The sequence below is a fragment of the Acanthisitta chloris genome, unplaced genomic scaffold, assembly GCF_000695815.1.
Source record: "Acanthisitta chloris isolate BGI_N310 unplaced genomic scaffold, ASM69581v1 scaffold2919, whole genome shotgun sequence".
Lineage (NCBI taxonomy): Eukaryota > Metazoa > Chordata > Aves > Passeriformes > Acanthisittidae > Acanthisitta > Acanthisitta chloris.
The window spans coordinates 36381-42024 of NW_008692933.1; the positions used below are offsets into that span (position 1 = coordinate 36381).

The 5644-nt window shown below is 54.5% G+C and overlaps 1 protein-coding gene across 1 annotated transcript in view; it reads right to left on the bottom strand.

Moving 5' to 3' along the window:
• Positions 1–5644, bottom strand: part of ACSF3 (acyl-CoA synthetase family member 3) — a gene marked incomplete at its 5' end in the record, with an annotated part of 57779 nt that overhangs the window by 32438 nt on the left and 19697 nt on the right. The window lies entirely within an intron of this gene.

The following is a 5644-nucleotide window of genomic DNA, read 5'->3' on the forward strand; positions in this document are numbered from 1 at the left end:
GTTGGCACGTTTTCAGCCTTGGGAAATACAAGCGGGAGAAGAGCCAGGTACAACCACATGAGCTGCTTCAAAATACCTGGATGGATGAGACAGATGAGACACCCACAGAGTAGCACATGTGCAGTAGCACCTCCACGTGGGATCTGGCTCAGAGGGATGCCAAGCACCAAATCCACACCACCCATGGGCAGCAGCCATGGGGATGCCCAGTCATCCACTTGGGAAATACAAGCGGGAGAAGAGCCAGGTACAACCACATGAGCTGCTTCAAAATACCTGGATGGATGAGACAGATGAGACACCCACAGAGTAGCACATGTGCAGTAGCACCTCCACGTGGGATCTGGCTCAGAGGGATGCCAAGCACCAAATCCACACCACCCATGGGCAGCAGCCATGGGGATGCCCAGTCATCCAAGCCAACCCTGGCAGCTCAGTGGTGACCGAGCATCTCCCCACTGGTTCTCCAGAGGTCTGGGATGAACACGAGCAAGGTGGAGCTGCTCCTGGTCCCCTCCACAGCGGCATAAACAGCCAAGACCTCCGGTCACAACAGGTGCCAGTGCCAGCTGCCCCCAACACCCACAGCTCTGCCAAGGTGCCGGCAACCCGCAGCAAGCTGTGAGCAGATGGCAGAAACACAGGGGGCATGGGGAGGAGGGGCCAGGAGATGCTGGTGGCTTTGGGGAGGGACAGCCACAGTGAGCCCATTCCCGGCCAGGCCGACAGCTTGCATATGGATAAACAACGAGATAATTACAGCCTTTGGAGGGGGGAGCAGAGCCCATGGCACAGTGTCCTCCTGCTGCCAGCTCCTGCAGCCCAGACGACCCAACAGCTCCCTTTGCCTCCTCGGCAAATCACTCGCCACAAAAGCCCTGGTGAGAGCTCTGTGCTGGATACAGCTGTGAAGCCATTTATCTGCTGAGGGACCCCAATGGGCAAGGGTTGGGGTTTGGCTTCGGTGGGAGTGAGAGACTTGGGAAAGATTTTTTTAAAAAAAGAAAGAAATCCAACAAAAATGACAATCCCAAAAAAAAGCCCAACAAACAAACAAACAAAGCAGGAGAGAGACAATACCTGACAGCTTGCAGGGTTGCAGGCCTGTGCCAGCTGGGAAGCTGAGCATATGAAATATGCATTGCACTGAACAAAGCAAACCCAATGCTGGAGAGCTGTAACCCTTTCCTGGGAGCCAGAGCCACGGGGAGGGCTGCCAAAAAAATAAGGAAAAAAGTGCAAGAGGAAAAGAAGCCAGGGCTGGGGGTGCTCAGCAGACAGCTGCTTCAGGGAGGGGAAAAGGTTAGTTGATGCTTGGGGTGTGAATGTCTCCCAACATCCTAGCAATAGGTGGGATGGTTCAAAGCTACTGTCCCTGAAATCTGCTTCCACACCTCTGTTTCCCAGGGATGTGTTGGAGAAGTGCTTCTCCCAGCACAGCATCTCTCCAGGGGACCATGCTCCATGTCCCCACACTCCTGCACAGGTGGGGACACTGTCAGGGTGCTCTCACCTCCTGCCCATGGTGTCCTGTCACAAGTTGCCCTGGGCTGCAGAGCATCCTTGATTGGAACAGATGGAGCAGTGAGGGGATCTCCTCAGGCTGGAGCACCTCATTTTGGTGTTGGCAGTCATGGTGCAGCACCAGGCAGGGCACAGCCCGCAACCTGATCCATGTGGCTTCATGTCAACTCAGGAAACCCTCTGTCACACCAAGGTGCACAAACACCCAGTGGAAGAGGCACAAGAGCCAGCTGAGAACCTGAGCAAACAGGACGCAACAGAGCCCAAGGCTCATGAGATGCAAAGAGATTGAAAGGCTGGAGCATGTGTGCAAGGAACCCAGGATCCTAATTGAGGCATGGGAGAAAAGGAAGGGAAGAAGTGAGATCCAGCAAACTTTCAGCTAAGTAGGTTATTGATCTTCAGGTTGTGCCAGGAACCATCTTTGCAAATTACAGCAGTTCCCTGCTGCAGGCTCAGGCAGTTCCCGGATGGCAGAGCAGAAACACTCCACACGTCCCTGCTCCTGCCGCCCACACACCTTCCTCCGCCACCACCACGCTCCTGTTTGCATCTCATGTGTCCAAAGGGTGACAGCGTGAAAGGAAACAGTGCCATGCCCCAGTCTGATGGAAGAGACTGTGTTAGTGGGGAAGAAACAGCTCAGAGAAAGCCTGTTGTCACGGGAGCAGCAGGCAGGAACCTCAGCCCAGCACGGGAAGGGAAGGCGCTGACCCTGCGAGGCTCTGAGCAGCTCGGCAAACAATTCCCCTGGCAAAGGCAGGCACGTGCTGCTCGGGGTCAGGAGGGCTCTGCACACACAGCTGAGGTGTGAACGCCTCGAAGATTGCCCTGACAATGTGTCTCACCTCCACGTGGAGATCACCTGCTTGCAGGAGCCTGGTAAGAAGAGATGGCTTGGAGCCCAACTCCTACCGCGGTGCTCAGCATCCCACTGGATCAGCCTCATGGTGCTCAGCCTCGGTTCTCTGTGCTGCTGGGCATGGCTGCCCCATGGCACAGCTGCCCATGGCACAGCTGCCCTAGGGCACAGTTGCCCCATGGCATGGCTGCTCCATATCACAGTTGTACCATGGGTTAACTGCCCCATGGCCCACTAGTCCCATGGCATGGCTGCCCCATGTCACAGCTGCCCCATGGCACATCTGCCTCACAGCCCAGCCCCATGGCCCTGCCAAGACCAGGACCAGCTCCAGCTTGGCAGTTTCACTATGACTTGTGCTATGACACAGATATTCTCTGTCCCTTTAGTGTACAGAGAGTTCCCAGCCTCAACGCCCATGGTAGGCACTCCCCATGCCAGCCCAGCTGCCAGGAGGGCTTTGTTTCCAGTTTTCCACTACATGCTATTTGCTAATTTTTCATAGTACTGATGCCAAAGCAGAGAGAGCTGCCCAGAGCAGGGCTGGGGCTGTTCATATCAAACCCAGGCAGCGCAGGTGCTGGGAAGGCTGAGTGGCTCCTGCCAGTGGCTCCAACACCAGCCCTTCCACCAGGACCCCTCTGCTTTTGCCAGGTCCACCCCACAGACCTTCCAGCCCTCAACCAACACAAGGTTCAGATCCCTCCTGCCAGGTGAAGAAGGACTTGTTTCTCCTTCTCATAAAAGGCAAGGAAAAGGTCACAGGGTTATCCAGTGACACAGGCAGTGCGACACCAACCAGATCTTCCCACGCTGGGGACAGCCCCACTGCCATGGAGGAGCTGCTTTAAACCAAGCCAGGCCTTGCTCTGCCTGGTGGAGCGTAAGGAGCACTCGGACTGTCAGATCCTCCTTGCTTTAAATAAATCCCACTGACGTCCTCTCTTCTGACATGAATTATTAACCAAGCATGATGCACACACAGTGCCAGCAGCAGCATCTCAGGGCAGGGACAGGCAGCAGGTGAGGCTCTGCCTGCGACCACAGGTGTGAGGCAGTGAAATGACAGAGTCCCTGGGAGCTGAGGTGTGCCACCACAGCTGCCACCTGCCTGCCTGTGTGGCCACGTGATGGAAAGTCACACTGCATACCCAAGGCAGATAACACCCAAACTTATGGCATCTCCATGCATCCATCTATGCCAAGACATGCTGGGAGCAGGGGCTGTTTTTCCCACCTTGTGACAGTCCCAGGGACAGAGGCAGCTGGCTCTGCTCTGCTCCTGGGAATGCTGTGGATGTCCTGGAGATAATCAGTCAGGCACTCTCTCCTAGGGTGGCCCAAACCAGATGGGACCATATCTCCCCCTTCAGCCCGAAGAAACTCCCTGTTCACTGGCACAAGGAGAATGGTGGGTGAAATGGGGACAGCAGAGAGGGACCAATCCATCAGCCAACACCCAGAGGCAAACTACCACCTCCCCACACCCTCCCTGGCTGATGACTTGAGAATTCACCAGAACATTCAAAAGATCCCCAAGGGAGAGCCTGACGGAAAGCAAACCATCAGCAAGGGGCTAGGAGCCAACACCAGCATTGGGGGGAGCTCCTGGGAGCTGGTGGGAGCTCCTGGAAGCACTGTGAGATGTCAGTATGGACCTCAGCCACCCACACTGGGGGCTGGAGGGTGTGTGAGAAACGGCTGGAAAAAAAGGCAATTTCTCTGCCACAAAAAGCAGCCTGAAGCCAGGGAAAAGAGAAGAGCTATGTGAAGCCCACCACCCCCCTCAGCTACCTGAAGCCCTGAGGGAGTGATGGGCTTCCAGTACCAGACACAGGTCATCTGAGCTCCCCCCTTCTCCAGTCACTCAAAGCAATGAGAAGGAAGGGGAAGGAGTATTGAGCAGAAAAATAACATTCCATCTTTTTTCCTCTCATAATTCAGTAGAACAACATCCACATTTCATCCTGGAAGTAGCTGCACTTTGGGGATTCTCATGTCTGAGACCTAATTTGTAAAGCGCCCAGAGATCCCTTAGGGGGGAAAAAGGCATTATAGGATCATTATTAAAAGGGACACGTTATATCTCATGTCTCAGTTCCACATAAATGGAAGAAAAAAGGCCAAGAGCTAACTGGGATGAGGGGACAAACCTGTGAAACATAACACTCATCCAGGGAAGTGACAAAAAGAGGATGTGGTGAGTCTCCTGCTTTGCACACTGCTCAGCCATGGCACAGCAGTGACAGGGGAAAGAGCAGAAAACCTCCTTTTTTGAACAAAAGTCACACACCCTGGCCAGAATGACCCCTCTCAGCTCTCCCCTGGGCTTGGTTTACACGTCTGGGGTAGGATCCAGTGCTCTTATGGCACCAGAATGCAGAACACAACCTGCTGCAAACCCACACATGGAGCTGCCTGTGGTCCTACTGGTTCCTCCACCTGCCGGCACAGACAATTTGGAAAAAACGGTTTTCTCAAGCATTTCCTCAGCAGTGTCTCTCATACACCCTGCCACAGCTCTTTTCGAACCCTTGACATGTAGTTGTCTGGCTGAGAAGCCATTTCCCCAGAGGAAGGAGTGAAGCCAGAGATCTGAGGTTGGATCTCAGGCCTGCCTGTCTCCCACCCACGCAGCACACGTGGCTGCTGCTGCAATTCCTCTCACACACAGTCTTTCTCTGCTCGCCCAGCCTGGATGGCACCTGGGTATTGATCTGCCTGAGTGACACATCCTGCACCCACAATGAGGGTGTGAAGGGATGTGGCAGGGAAAAAAAACTGGGAAGAGAAAGGGGCTGAGGCAGCAGGACAGCCTGGACCTTGGGCTGGGGCTGCTTGTGCAGCAGGGAACACACAGCACACCACTATGGGGGCAGATCATGCCTCCCCATCCCAGATACCTGACTTCAGAGATACCACAGCTATAGGTGCAGATAACATGTGGCAGCTGGAGCTCAGCATGGAGCTGGACTTTCATGGAAACCTAATGGGTTTCCCCCAGCGCTGTTTCAAAATGAATGCAACCCCCAAGGCCACCAGTCCTGCCCTTCCAATCACTGAATCCCAGGCTGGTTTGGATTGAGAGGGACCTTAAAGCTCATCTTGTTCCACCCTCTGCCATGGGCAGAGACACTTTCCAATAGATCAGGTCTTCCCTCTGAAAGAGAGTGAGTTTAGATGGGATATTGTGAAGAAATTGTTCCCTGTGAGGGTGCTGAGGCACTGGCACAGGTTGCCCAGAGAAGCTGTGGCTGC